General features: G+C 43.2%; 1 protein-coding gene across 1 annotated transcript in view; it reads right to left on the reverse strand.

Annotated features, from left to right (window-relative positions):
• PPT2 (palmitoyl-protein thioesterase 2) overlaps nt 1–15323 on the reverse strand; it is a 53717-nt gene extending 38394 nt beyond the window's left edge. The window contains exon 1 of the mRNA XM_054975253.1: nt 15254–15323. The gene's annotated coding sequence lies outside the window, so the exon portion shown is untranslated. The remainder of the gene's footprint in view (nt 1–15253) is intronic.
• Between the last annotated feature and the right edge of the window lie 283 nt (nt 15324–15606).

Here is a 15606-nt window from a genome sequence, read left to right on the forward strand (position 1 = left end):
TTTTGGATTTTTTCCAGCCCTCTTTGGTTATTATGACACATTGAAGAACAAAGAAAACACACAGAAGAGATAGGAAGTAAGCTAAATTGGAATCTTTAAAGATATAATTTAAGTTAACATCAAACAGGCTTGCAATTTGCCACTGGCCTACAGCAAGCAGTTGTTCCAGGATGAACACCCACGTCATGTTGCATCACAACCTCTCCCCCAAATATTTAATTTAGAAGGCTGGCACATGAGTCCACCAGATATTGTCATCTCAGATAATTCTATGGCCCAGTTTGTATTCACAGCCTCTTCATGTTCTTTAGCACTGAAGGTTACATCTCATAAGAAAACAATTCCAAAGGGAAGCAGTATTCTGGGTAGTTAAAAAAAGCATAAACCATTGAATATTATTACTAATTTGTATTCATAGACGAGTCTGTTTATGGGCATTAGCCATAAGCCACCTGGAGAGGCCAGATACCTCTAAATACATAAGAACATAATAGAAGCCATGTTGGATCAGGCCAATGGCCCACCAACACTCTGTGTCACACAGTGGCAAAAAACCAGGTGTCCTCAGGAGGTCTGCCAGTGGGGTAGGGACACTAGAAGCCCTCCCACTGATTGCCCCCCCCCAAATCTTACTCAGCTACTTACCACAAGCCACATTGGATGGCTATCCCTGTGATGCTCTGCCTGTGGGCTTCCAAGAACTGCTACTGGACTAGTTCTTGAGTCTGATCCAGCAAAGCAATTATTTTATTCTTGTTATTAAGTTTCAAATTCATAATGAATCACCAATGATGTTTGCCAATTGTTCAATTGGATGAATATGACCTTTCCCTGTGAAAAGATTACAGCATCTGTGATGAGACACCCATGAGTATTCCAGAGTCACCCCAAGTTTCTTGATGTGGGATAGTCCCATAAGAGGGAGGGGTTGTGCCTCAGTGGCAGAGCATCTGCTTCACATACAGAAGGTTCATGGTTCAACCCTTGGCACCTCCAGTTAAAAGGATCAGGCAGAAGGCGATGGAAAAGACCTCTGCCTGAGACCCAAGTGGGAGTAGACAATAATTACCTTGATACACCAACAGTCAGACTCAGTGGAACGCAGCTTCACGTATTCTGAATGCAATCCCATTGGGACCAATCATGTCACCACAATCCTCCAACCAACTAGAACAGTACTGTCTAATGCCAGAAGTCCTTAGAAAGGATAAGGAACAAGCAAAGTGGCACCCCGTTTCTCCCACACCCCAAGCCAGATGTGAACTGACAGCCAGCAATATGTAACGGTTACAGCTAGCTCAGACTAGGATCTGCAAGGCCCAGGCTCAAATCTCTACTCTGAGACCAGAAGCTTGCTAGGAGATCTTCGGCTAATCACTTTCTTTTGGCCGAACCTACCTTATGGGGTTGTTGAGAGGATAAAATGGAGGAGGGGAGAGTGATGTTCTAAGCTACTTTGGGTCCCCATTGCAGAGAAAGGTGAGGTGTAAATATCTAAAGAAACAGAGCTTGACATGGGCATAATTTTGTGAACTTAAGAATATGAGGAGAGCCTTGTTGGATCACACCAAAGGCCCTCCCAGTCCTGCATTCTGTTCCCATGGTGGCTGACCAGCTGCCTCTAGGAAGCCCACAAGCAACATGACTGCAACAATTGGCAGCCATCCCCACATCCTGTGGCAGCAATTTAACTCAATTTAAGTATGCACTGTGTGAAGAAGTACTTCCTTTTCTCTGTCCTGAATCTCCCACTCCTCAGTTCCTGTGATGACTTCTGGTTCTAATATTACGAGAGGTGGAGCACAATAGATCCTGGGGTTTCTTCTTCCTTTTTTTTAAGTGTCTACCCTTTGCTGTCTCACATAGGTCACTTCCAGCCCAAATTTCTGGCTAAGATTCTGCACAACTTCCTACCTCTAGCTTTTAATATATTTCCTTCCCCGCTCCCTAGGCAAGAGGAGGTATAGAAAACCTTCCTAACCCTTTGACACATACTAAACTTCTGGCAGATCCATTCAAACCCATCATCAAAATCACTCTGATCTGGGAAAATTAAACTCGCTGTAGTGAAAAGGAAGACCCTAACCCTTCTGAGAGTTGATGCGAGGAAAATTCCCCCCTTCCAAACCCCTAAAAACTAAGTTGCATCTCTGAAGATAAAAAAGGAAATAGTCAATGAATAATGTATGATAAATACCTAAACTAGGAGAGGATTGTTTGTTTATCTGTATAATATACTTGTTTGCACTAAAAAAATATTCAAGACCTACATGCACCGATTTTTATTTAGATACCTACTTGATGTAGATGACTGGGGAAGGCAATGGCAAACCCCCCAGTAAAAAGTCTGCCAAGAAAATGTCGTGATGCGACGTCTTCCCATGGGTCAGTAATGACTTCGTGCTTGCACCTTTACCTTTTACCTACCTACTTGATGAACCAATGACTATCATATGAATGGAGGGAAACACATCACACTTCATCTTGACAGATATCAGATTCTGGCCAGCCACTCATTTACAGCCCAGAATCCCTGGAGCACAGAGCTTTTTAAAGCAAGCAAACAATTTTTAAAAAGAAATTAGTTTTCACTGACAGCAGGCTGAACATGATTGTGGCAACTTCAGTAATTCAACCTCCAGTGAAGGTACATTTTTTTAAAAAAAAACAAATAAAACTGCAAGCACAAAAGTTATACCCCTACAGGAATGCAAAACCTATGAAAAATTGCCTACAATTAAAATGATAGAGATCTATTAAATGTCTCATGCTGACCAGACAGCCAAAATTGTTAGCCTTCTCACATACTAGCAGAACTAGAGGTTACCAGGTGAAATGGTCATGTCGCAGGTTTAAAGTACAGAAACGGTAATCTTTCCCACATCTTCAAACTTGTAATTGCTCTATGGAACTCTCCACCAAACAATCGTGTGGTAAACAGCATAAAATAGGATGGTATTTGCTCTGCCTGTGCACTAAAGAGAGGAGCCACAGCTAGGCAAGTACAGCAGCTGCCTTCAGGTTTAGATGCAGTTGCCTGTCAGAAGGAATGACTATAGACCTGTCCCGAGTTCTACATATTTATTGTAATAAACAATGGCTTAGTTCAGACATCATGCTAAACCACAGTTTGCATCAGCTGTAATTTAGAATACAAACAACAGCTGCTAGAGCTTCCAAATGTACCATAGGTGAACCATTGGTTTAAACTGCTCTGTCTGCTCCTGTTTTCCTCTCAGCTTCAGAGGCCTATTTATTTGTAAGAGTTACACCCCCTCCTCTTGTAATTCAAGTGGCTTACAATCAGAAATAAGGAGTATTACATTAAAATAAAACTAGTTACGTTAATTAATGTCACAAACCCATCACTGTGTACAGCCCCCACCACAGCTTCAGTACTTCAATCCGGTGCCAAACTTGGTTAACGCAAACTGTGGTGACCAAACCAGGTCAAACCAGGTTCAGATCATCTTTCCCTATTTCAGTTTGCCTGTCAATGGTAAACCATGCTTCGTCAATTCAGATACCAAACCAAAGTAGTTGGACCCATTTCAAGGAAGAGTATGGACATACTTCATTTCAACTGAATGTTTGCCCATATTTGTCCTGTGCCCTTTGCTTGCTTTTCCCTCAGGGCAGGGTCCCAAATTTTCATTAGACTTCTCAGAGAAGTGCTATGACAAGCCAGGGGGACAAGCTACACAGCAAGAAACTCCCGCATCTTGTATCCATTATTGATATAACACTTCAGAATGGGGTTCTAACGCCTCCCAGAAAATCCCCCTCAGATACAAAGCCCATCCAAACATAGCAACAGCAAATCCATTATGCCAAACTGCCCATTATGTGTTAGTTTCACACAATTGTTTGCTAGGGTCTGAAATTTTTTACAGTGATAAAAATAGGTAGCATCATTGCACTAAGCCTGCATAATCAACACTTAACTGCAGTTGTTATAAAGCAGGAGCCAGCATGGTATTTTATTTAAAATATTTATTAGCTGCCTTTCCTCCAAAGGTGCTCAAGTCAGCTTACAATGTAAAATATCAAAAGACATAAAACCCAGTTAAAATACATTTAAAAGCTGTTCTAAATGTAACAGTCTTCAGCTGTGTCCTGAAGCTATAGAATGGGGGGGTGGGCAAGGCACACCTCCCTGGGAAGATCGTTCCACAGTCATGGAGCGGCAACTAAGAAGGCCTCTCTTGTGTACCCACCAACCAAGCTTCTTTGGGAAAGTCAGGAAGGCCTTCTGCTGTGATCTTAGCTCTTGGGCAGGAACATAGGGGAGAAGATAGTCCTTAAGATATCCTGTTCCCAAGCGATGTGAGGCTTTAAAAGATAGAACCAGCACCTCAATTTGTGCTCAAATTGGTAATGAGCATAGCTGCTGTAATATCAGGGCCACACGTTCCAGTAGCTGACCCTAACCAGCAGTCTAGCCATGGCATTCTGCACTAGATGCAGTTTCTGACCACTCTTCAAGGGTGGCCCAAAGTAGACTGCATTGCAATAGTCCAGCCAAGATGTAACTAAGGCATAGATCGATTTGGCTAGATCTGACGGAACCAGGAACGGACACTCCTGAAGCACCAGCCAAAGCTGAACAAATGCGTTTCAAGCAACTACAGCCATGTGGCTTTCTAAGATGACCACTGTGTCAAGCAGTACTCCTAAGCAGCGAACCTGACTTTTCAAGGGGAAGGTAACCTCCTCTAAGACACAGGAGATCTCATATCACTGGTCAGCCTTTCTACTCATCCAGAGAATCTCTGTCTTGTCAGGATTAAGTTTCAGTTTGTGCTCAACCAGACCAAGAAGCCTGAATCAAAGATTTAGATGGCCAACAAACAGTCTGTTAATCCTCATCCAGCCCATTACTGACTCCAAACACTGGTTCAGAACATTAACAGCATCCTTGGAATTAGATGGAAAGGAAGACAGAGCTGGGTATCATCCGCATGTTGGTGACACCACAGCCCAAACCTCCTGATGATCTTTCCCGGTGGCTTCATGTAAATATTAAATAACATGGGGGATAAAATTGAGCCCTATGGGACTCCGTAGGTCAATGACCAGGGAGTAGAGCAGGAGGCCCCTAGTACCACCTTCTGAGCCCAATCACCCAGATAGGACTCGAACCACCACAACATGGTGCCCCTGACTCCCAGGTTCGAGAGGCAACTCAGAAGGATACCATGGTCAATGAAGGATACCGTGGTCAATGAAGGATACCGTGGTCAATGAAGGATACCGTGGTCAATGATCTCAAAGGCTGCTGAGAGATCCAGCAGAACTAGCCACGTCACACTCCCTCTGTGTAGTTCTCAGTAGAGGACATCAACCAAGGTGACCAATGTACTTTCTGTTCTGAATCCCAGCCTGAAGCTGTATTGAAATGGATCCAGAATGTCCAAACAGAGGATCCAGTGTCCGAGGCAGACCAGGAAGATGTGGGTACAAATCCCCACTCAGCAATAAAAGTCACTCACCACAACCAATCACTATGTCTCAACCTTGCCTGCTTCACAGGGTTTCAAAATGGGACAACCCTCACATAACACCATCTTGGTTGGATGTAAATAAGAAAAGGAATTGGTGAGTTGAAATGAAGACTGCACACAACCGTAAAATTAAAAATGGACAATTGGTGTACACATTAAATTTGTTCTAAGAGTTAAGAACAAGTATTTTGAAAGCACAATGCTCCTGCCTCTTCTCAGTAAAAAAAAATTCTTGGGGATCTTGTAGTCATAAAAGCCCTTTTCAGATGTTACATCCACATGTATTGGGAGCCTTGCAACCACACACATTCGAAGGATATGCCACCTGCTCCCAATATGCCCAGTCACCATGTTGTTGTCGAACAAGGAGAACGCATTTATTTTGCATATGTATGCTGCTTTGTTTTATGCAAACCAAAACCCTGGGAAATCCAGCAGTTGGTTTGCATGTTCCAAAGCAGTACGTACAAGCAAAATATTCACGTTTCCCCTGTTCAAACATGGTGAACCTCATGTACTAGGAGAATCTACACCCGGTTGGCGGGCATGGATGTCACACCTGGAAAGGGCTGCCGTTCACAGATTTCATACCAGCACGTCAGGCAGACACAACTGCGTCAGCCAAACAAGCACAATTAGCAAGCAAGTTCCGATAAATATGCAGCACACACCATTCACAGAGTAAGGGGGGGCGGGGAGATTGCTCTGCTACTTAAAATAGGTAACAGCTGGACATTTTGCATTTCATGAGACATCAGGCATAAGGTCTGAGTTTCTGCTGCCAAGTTTTGATTCCCAGTGAATACAACCGAGTTCACATTTCTGTCATGCTTTAAAGCATCATGACAAAGGTCGAAATTGGCAGAAGTTACAGGGGAAAGATCAAAATTTCAGCAGGTGCACCCAAAGGTCAGTCAGGTTCCTTCTCCATGTGTCACCCAATATAATAATAATAATAATAATAATAATAATAATAATAATAATAATAACAACAACAACAACAACAACAACAACAACAACATTCGATTTATATACCGCCCTTCAGGACAACTTAATGCCCACTCAGAGCGGTTTACAAAGTGTTACTATTATTACCCCACAACAATCACCCTGTGAGGTGGGTGGGGCTAAGAGAGCTCAAGAGAACTGTGACTCGCCCAAGGTCACCCAGCTGGCTTTGTGGAGGAGTGGGGAATCAAACCCGGCTCTCCAGATTAGAGTCCCGTGCTCTTAACCACTACACCAAACTGGCTCAGACACATTTGTATCACCTCCTCTCTCAATTCTCTCTGGCTGCTTCAATAAGGAGGCAATTCTCTGGGTAGCCTACATTGCCGCTGTGGATGCAGAGACATTTGTAGTGGCAACAGGGCACCCACACAGCTCTTTCCCCTGCACTTTCTCCCCACCACGATCATCTCTTCCCCTGCTACCTTAGGGATTAAAAAAAATCAGGAATTACTAGTTCATTCTGCTATTGCTACAAACTACTAGATTCCAGCTTTCATTTTTAAAAAGTAAGCCCTCTAGCCCTTTTTATTGGGGAGTTATAAAGGGAAATGTGCAGCCTGCATCTTTCCATCCCTTATAACTCTGCAACAAAAAGAGCTGGAAACGAACTTTTTAAAATGAAAGCTGGGAACTAAAAGATCTTGTCAACAGATCTTTATATTGCTATAGTGATCTAGCAATTCCAATTCTTTAAGTCACCCTGAAAAATCCCTCTGGTGTGATAGGTATGGCAGTCACAGGGCCAGGCAAGAAAAACTGGGCCGAAGCAGGTGGAACCCGCAAAAATGAACATCTTCCTACCTGTACAGCATCCAAAGGCTCTTTGACTGCAACCTTTCCAAAAAGATTGTACCAAAACCAGACTTTAAAAAGAGTCCAGGGAAGCAAAGGAAAACGCAGAAATAGAATGGACAGAGGATGTCACATGGATGCTCCCCCAACAGTGGTACTTTAAAGAGGCTAAGGCAGGGCAAAAGCCTCACTGGAATTTAAATGTGCTTCAAGTCCATTCCTCTGCACTAAATTATGACACCTGACTCAGCCAAGGTACACAGGGGAAAAAACAGGCAGGACACAAAACAACATGTTCACTAGGAGAATGCGGACTATTCATTAACAATGAACCAGTCACACTGAATCATAAGTGTTTCTGAAGACCTGACAAAAGCCTATCTAAAAAGGGTACATCTGTCAAAGAAGGGAGAGAGATTGATTAAAGTATAAACGTTCTTGGCTAATGAGCTAGAAACAAACTGTCAAGTCATCTCAGAGACCACGCCAAAGGGGAGTCACCCATCCTCGCAACAGCTTCTGTGGGAAGCTCTCTGTTGTGTGGTAAAAATGCCCAAGATCCTCCCAAACCACGAAAACCTCCTTCCAGATATTCCACATCTAGGCTTGCTCAATCAAGCTTCCTCCCCACTTCCTTGCTAAGAACAACTGCTTGCTTTCTGTTTGCTAGGCAAGTGGTTCTCGTGCTGATCTTTAGCTGCAGCCACAGAATGCAGTGAAGGGGCCCACAAGTATGGGCAACAGTACAGTCATATCCTAGACAAGCCTGTCCAGTGAGCTGGTGCCATGGGATGATTGTATAATAACGCCAGCAGGACTGGAATACCATTATGGAATCTCCCCATATGTTCCCCAGAGGTTGTTTCGATCAGCTAATAAGCAGTTGCTGATGGTCCCTGGGCCCAGGGAGGTCCGTCTGGCATCTACCAGAGCCAGGGCCTTTTCGGTCCTGGCTCCGACCTGGTGGAACTCTCTGTCTGAGGAGACTAGGGCCCAGCGGGATTTGTTATCTTTCTGCCGGGCCTGCAAGATGGAGATGTTCCACCAGGCACTTGGTGGGGGCTAGGCTGTCCTCTTGCCGGCCAAACCACTGAAGACCGTCCACCACCCATGCAGGAGCTCATAAAGTGTGACGCAGGTCATTACGTAAGAGCCAAGCCCTGCACCTAAAATGCTGAATTTTAATATTTATACCAGCCTTTTGAGAAATTTTATTGCACATGGAATAATGTTTTTAAATGTTTATTTATAATGTTTTTATTGTTTTAAACTGCATGTTATAAATTGTATGTTGTTACACCGCCCTGAGCCTGTCCGACGGGGAGGGTGGTCTAGAAATGTAATAAATAAAAAATGGGGTTTTTTTGTAGTAGTGTGTCTATGAAGTAGTTTTTTGGGGGGGGAGGTAAAAAATCTTTTAGAAACAGATGTATCTTGTAACATATTTACATGAGTTAACCCCAGACAAAGCTTATCAAACAATTCCAGGTGTTCTACATTTTGTTATCTACTGCTCATCTTAAGCAATTCAAAAGAGATTTGCCACTGATCAAGAACTTACAATATGCAAAACTCTGCAAGCAAGATTATTTTGAGTATGTAATTAAACAGAAGTGTACAAGTGGGGATCTCTGAGACACACAGGGGAGGGAAATTCCATTCCTCCAGCACGGATCCCTACCCCAGAATGTTAGGTAACCCCAGAATACCACCCATAATTTCAATAGACTATCAGTTGGCATTCTTCATGTGGGATTATTAAAATGTTTTGGGGTACAGATTATGTCCCCTGTCTGTATGTGGCCTCACTGCAGGTTTTTTGATCTATAGTCTGGGAGCCAGGTTATAATGCAACATTATCTTACCTTTCAGCTCTGGAGGGGAGGAAGGGCTAAACCCTCTAACTGCATCCTTTCATGGCTTAGAAAACCATGTATTTAGTAAACACGCATCCCACAGTTGGAAAGGCACATTGTTTGCACCTGAAGGTGAGTCAGGAGAAAGGTAAGCATATAAAAAGCCCTGCTGGAATAGACCAAGGGTCTAGCATCCAATTTCCTAAGTGACCAACCAGATAACCCTGAAGAGCAATTTTGGGTATATACTATAAAAAAAAACAAGAGAATTCAATTTAGCCATCATGGTTAACCATTGATGGATCTATCCTTCCAAAATGTGCCCTTTCAAAGTCATTGAGGGGCTGTAGCTCAGTGCTACAACATCTGATTGGCCAGGAAATGGCTGACAGGAAGTGATCTCATGCCGCTTCCAATTTTGGTATGAGCCTGCCTAGCTAAGCAGCAAAGGACTGCTGGCAACCCCTCATATTTGAAGGTTTCTTTGGACTTCATTCCCTATTTACGAAGTTCCATAACCCTGTGTACTTGACTCCATTCTCTGCTACCATTTATTTTATATTTATTTATATTTCAATTTATTTAGGCACTAGGCAACTTCTCAGCTTTTGGTGGTTCACTAAGGCTGTGCCATCCACTGCTGCTTTAAAATTTCTGTTTTAAACTGGAGCTTTAAAATGGTTCAATTCTTGATCTTTTAATATAGATTTTTCTGCCATGGATCATATTGCCGTTTCTATTGTGGTTTGGTATTGGACAGCATGAATGTTATTATGCTGCCCTGTGGAAAGGCAGGGTAAAAACATTTCAGATAAATGAAGGCAAAATAATCATTTTCCTCAGCACTAGTGAAATATGAGAGGATTACACCGACCCAGAGAAAAGGACACTGGGAGAACACAAGGAGAGAAGATCTGGGGAATGTCAGAAGGGATGAAACAGTGACGGCTCTCTCAGTTAAGTTACCTAACCCTGCTTTGACCTGCACCAAGGTAGAAAGCTGATGTTCCTAACAAGGGATGTGTGTCCACTGGCACCTTAGAGACCACAAGAAGGGAGCTCTGACTCTTAGAAGTTCTGATTCTGACTCTTAACATTTATACCCTAAAAATCTAGTTGGTCTCTAGTCCAGATGGTCTGAGTCCAGGTCCCACTGGACTCAGATCCAGCTGTTCTACTGCAGACCAACACAGCTACCCACCTAAAACATTCCTAACCAAGAATTAACAAAATGGTTGTTGTGGGTTTTCCGGGCTGTATTGCCGTGGTCTTGGCGCCAAGACCACGGCAATACAGCCCGGAAAACCCACAACAACCATCGTTCTCCGGCCGTGAAAGCCTTCGACAATACAATTAACAAAATTTTGCAGCAAACCTGAGGAGCACACAACCAAGAAGTCAAAAAAGAACTATTATGGAGGATTGCTTTCAGTTTTATTCTGCCCACTTCTTTATTTGTGATCACTCCCAGAGCAGTCACTTCAAGTCTACAAAGAGTCAGAAAAATAAAATTTTAATTTAGTTTCTTAAAATAGTGTGAAGATAGAATAGGGTAGGAAGAGCACACAATGGGTGATGTAACATCCCAGACATCACCCAATAAGTGCCTGAAATTCATGCAATGACAGCATGTGCAGTACTCCAAACATTAATAATATAACCTATGACAGAAGTAGTATTCCATTATTTTCCATCAACAAAAATACTTTTTTGCCGCTTATTTCTGTGAAGACAGCAGCGTAGAGAAATTACTTAATTTTTTTTTAAATCCTCTTGAAATAGAGTTTTGCAAGGAAATAAGGTGCAGTGTTGCACTGGCTCTTGAATTAAGTTTTTAACTTAAAAATAACAAGTTTCTAGACCCTATAGCTGCAAAAATGCACTTGAAAGCACATGGGGATACCAGTTGATACGTCAGAAGCTGAAGGAATAGCAGAATAACATTGCTCGTAATTAGGGATAGTGCTTCAGGATCCTGTATAGCTTCTTGCCACAGCTAATGCCCTCATGTGCCAACAATGTCCTTCTGCTCTGTACATTGGACAAACCAGCCAACCTCTACGCAAAAGAATAAATGGACACAAATCTGACATTAGAAATGGAAATGTCCAGAAACCAGTGGGAGAACACTTCAATCTACCAGGACATTCCATCAAAGACTTAAAGGTCACCGTAGTTCAACAGAAACCTTTCAAAAACAAAATCCAACGGGAGGCTGCTGAACTGGAATTCATATGCAAATTTGACTGTCAAGCTGGGACTGAATAGGGACTATGAATGGTTATCACATTACCACAGGTAACAGATTTCCTTTACAGAGGTGGGGTCTGGGGGAGCTCCGTGGCACCTGGCGTGGGCTTTCGGGAACCTCAGATCTCTTTGTCAGATGCATCTGGCAGGGAGAGCTGTGGTTGTCGAAGACTCATACTGCATTGGAATTGGATGGTCTAGCTCAGGGGTCCTCAAACTACGGCCCACGGGCCACATGCGGCCCGCCGAGGACATCTATCCGGCCCGCCGGGTGTTTTTGCCGCCACTGCCTGTCCTGCTTAGCAGCCGACTCGTCCCGGGCCCACAGTGCGCATGTGTGGAATGTGCGCCGCACTCTCCGACTCCCCTCCTTTTCTCTGTCTCTCAACTCCTCCTCTCAGTCTCGGGTGTGATCTTTTTTTTGCGGTTAAGGGGGGCCTTTTTTTCTGAAGTTAGGAGGTCTTTTTTTTTTGCAGATAGGGGGCACCTTTTTTTGAAGTTAGGAGAGCCTTTTTTTGAAGTTAGGAGAGCCTTTTTTTTTAAAGTTGGTTGACCATCTCATTAGCCAAAAGCAGGCCCATAGTTCCCATTGAAATCCTGGTAAGTTTGTTGATTTAACTTTACTTGTTCTTCATTTTAAATATTGTATTTGTTCCTGTTTTTTTTTTTTACTTCAAAATAAGATATGTGCAGCGTGCATAGGAATTTGTTCATAGTTTTTTTTTAGTCCAGCCCTCCAACGATCTGAGGGACAGTGAACTGGCCCCCTGTTTAAAAAGTTTGAGGACCCCTGGTCTAGCTGTTTGGCTGCTACAAACTAACAGGGCAAACTCCTTTGAAGCCAACTGATACACACACTAAAAGGAGATGTTTACATATACTAGCAAAGGAATGTTTTGATTGCTCCCTCCCCCTTCCTCCCCCTAATTGCCTCTTCTCTCTCCTCCCCTTCTGTATTTGACCAGTCTCTGTATCAGGCATCTGACGAAGAGAACTGTGATTCTCGAAAGCTTATGCTACAATAAAATTGGTTAGTCTTAAAGGTGCTACTGGACTCTTTTTGATTTTGCTACCACAGACTAACACGGCTAACTCCTCTGCATCTATGACCAATGAATAGCAAAACCCAAACGTTATTATGCAAACTACAATAAATTATTAAATGTATTATCAATTATTCTTCAAGTTAATTAATTAAATGTATTTTTAAAAGTATTACGTTTGTATAATGTTACAGGATCCATCTTTTTTGTGGCACACAATTTGTACCAACTGGATGCAGAATTTTAACCTCAGTGGAAGGAGAACTGAAATTTTGCCAGAGATTTTGCCTGTGTTTTTGTAGTACGCTGGGATGGAGAACAGGAAACCCATACAAATGCTAAATACATGTAATAACATGCAGAAGGTTGCTTCACTATTCAAAAGGAAATTTCAAAATAAAGCTTCAAGCACTTGTGAATCATCCTAATGTTTCTGAACGCATCGGCCAGAACACTGAAGGCGAGAACAGGATTCTGGCAAAATGCAGCCTGCACATTTTTCCTTCTAGTAAAACAGTCTAGACCACTCATTAAACTTAAGCAACCCTGAAGACCTACATTTTTGCTTCAGTTTTTAATAGTTCCCTTCCCCCAAACCTACTGATATTTATTTACATGGGGGGTTCCGCATTCATGAAAGCTCTATTTACTTCTGAAATAATGTACCACCTACACTATTTTTTTTACATTTTATTATAGTTTAAGATTATGAACACTTGATGCCACCTTATACCGATTCATTAGTCTATCAGAGTTTACGCTTTCTACAAAGACCGGCAGTGGCTCTCTTAGAGCAGCGTTTCCCAACCTTTTTCGCACGGAGGAAGCCCTAATTTTTCAAATCCGAAGGACCCCTTACCTACGGAAACTTTTACAGGCCAGAAAAAGTTTATGGCAGGGAGAGCAATTCAATTACTGTCAAAAAGCTTATGCCCTAGAAATTGTGCTGGGCTTTAAGGTGCTATGGTACTTGAACCTTGTTCTTCCTTTCAGGATTGAACTGTTAGTAGCAAACCCAGAGGTTCCCTTGTCCCCATCAATGACCTCTGTAACAGGTAGATGAAAAGACCAGTTAGAGTAAGCTATATATGGGGGGGGGGTGTTGATGGAATTAAACTATCTGAGGAAGGACAATGACCTCCTCCCCACCTAACTGATGAACTCATTGATAGGCATTAACATCAAAAGGAACCGTTTTGTTCCTTTGTGTCAGAGATTCCCTGCAAGAGCATACATTTCCTCTGTACGGTCTTCTTCCTAGGGAAGTGCAGAAAAGTTCACTCAACATTCTGAACAGACGGAAAGAAAAGGAGAATGCTTTTAATGATTAACCGTAGCATGTAAATAGCACAGCAGATTGGAATCAAGGAACTGAAATCCCCAAGGAGAAACCATGGTAGACGTTCCGTTTCACACAAAACACCGCTGGGAAACGTTTGTGTTCTCAGGGCAAGTTGGGGCTCAAAGCCAACCTAAATAGCTATCAGGTAGTGCTTCCTCCTGTTAATCAATCACATTTCAAAACTGTAAACTAGCATTTTTTTAAAAAATCCCATTAAATCAACAAATGCTGTGTGCAAATTCATCATGGGCCGCAACACGGTTGTTAAAAGGGAGAGTCATTTGCCTATAAAACTGTCTTAACAACTCCTAGAAAGGAGCACAGTTACCATATTATTAAAGGGGCGGGGGAAGGTTCAGGTCAGTTCTTTTGCCTTTCTCAGCATCTTGAAGTGCAATATTAGCACACTTTGTAAACCGCTCTGAGTGGCGTTAAGTTGTCCCGAAGGGCAGTATATAAAGCAAATATTATTATGATCTTATTATCAATAGCAGGTTACCTCATTGACACTTCCTTGTTGTGGGAAAGTTTCTCCTGCCGACTTCTGCACATCAAAGGCGCAAAAAAATGAATCAGGAATCTTGTGTCAACTTAGACTATTGCAGAATAAATGTTAAAGGCACAATTACATTGGCCATTGAGACTAGGCTGGGGGAAGGGGGGTGATACACTTTTCCCATTATCACCCAAATCACCCCATTTGCAACTGACGCCTTGAGAACGACCAGCCAGGTTTGGGGGAGGGGGTAGAAGCTCACCCACCCACCAGCCACCCGAGATATTCCCCATTCATTGCAAAACTATCCTGTAACAAACACCAAGTGTAAGCCTCGCAGATCGACGTACTAAGGCGCCTATACCTTTAAGACTCGCACGGAGGGAACAATCCCACAAAGTGCGGCTTCTTCCATCACTGCTGTTTTGCCCTGGACAGGAAAAGGCACAACATCTGGGGGAAATTCCAGATGGGTAAGCCCACCTCAGAAAGCAAGAATCCAGTAGCACCTTAGAGACCAACAACATTTACGCTACCATAAATGTTAAGACTCTAAAATGCCGCCGGGCTCTTGTTTTAGTCTGGCGAAAAGTCGCCCTTCTATGCGTCTCTTAAAGGCACAAGAGCCATCTGGAACTGATAATCCCATAGAGTTTTGGTTTTTTGAACCAAGAAACTCCTTCCTTGCCTAGCCTACAGTTCTAGAGCCTCTTCCTCAACCCAAATGTTCATTGTGCTTAAAAAGTCCAACAGACCCACATTCATCCTGTTACCTACCCTCTCCTCCACTTCCCCACCCCCAGTAAAACTATGGTGCAATTCATCACTTGCTTCTGCTAAATCCAGTTTTCTCACAGTCCACGCATTCAATGGGTAACCTAGGTGGTTTCTTTTCCATGCCATTAAACTAGCAGCATGTTCCTGGTTATCTCCCCCACCCAGCCTTTTAAGGTTCTTGCCTGGATCAATGCACCAACCGCGTCCCTGCCCCCATCCGCCAGCTGATCTCTTTCTGCGCGTCTCTCTCTGGTTGTTTATTTCCCCCTCTCGTGCTAGGGCGCGCGCGTCAGATCCGGGAATGCTTCTCCCACCCCCGGCAACCGCGCAGGCGTCCCTGGCAACCAAACGGAGCAACGTTCCATTCCCGCCCCCACCTCATTTATCTTCTGCGCATTATAACAAGCGCCTGCCCGAGGAAGGCATAGGAGGGATGCGCCCTAGTTAGTTGGGACCAGTCTTTCCATCTTACTAGAACGTTCCCTCGAGACCTGCAATACTTTCCTAAGAGTAAGGCCCACTGAATATAGTGGAA

The sequence above is a fragment of the Eublepharis macularius genome, chromosome 4 (assembly GCF_028583425.1).
Source record: "Eublepharis macularius isolate TG4126 chromosome 4, MPM_Emac_v1.0, whole genome shotgun sequence".
NCBI lineage: Eukaryota > Metazoa > Chordata > Lepidosauria > Squamata > Eublepharidae > Eublepharis > Eublepharis macularius.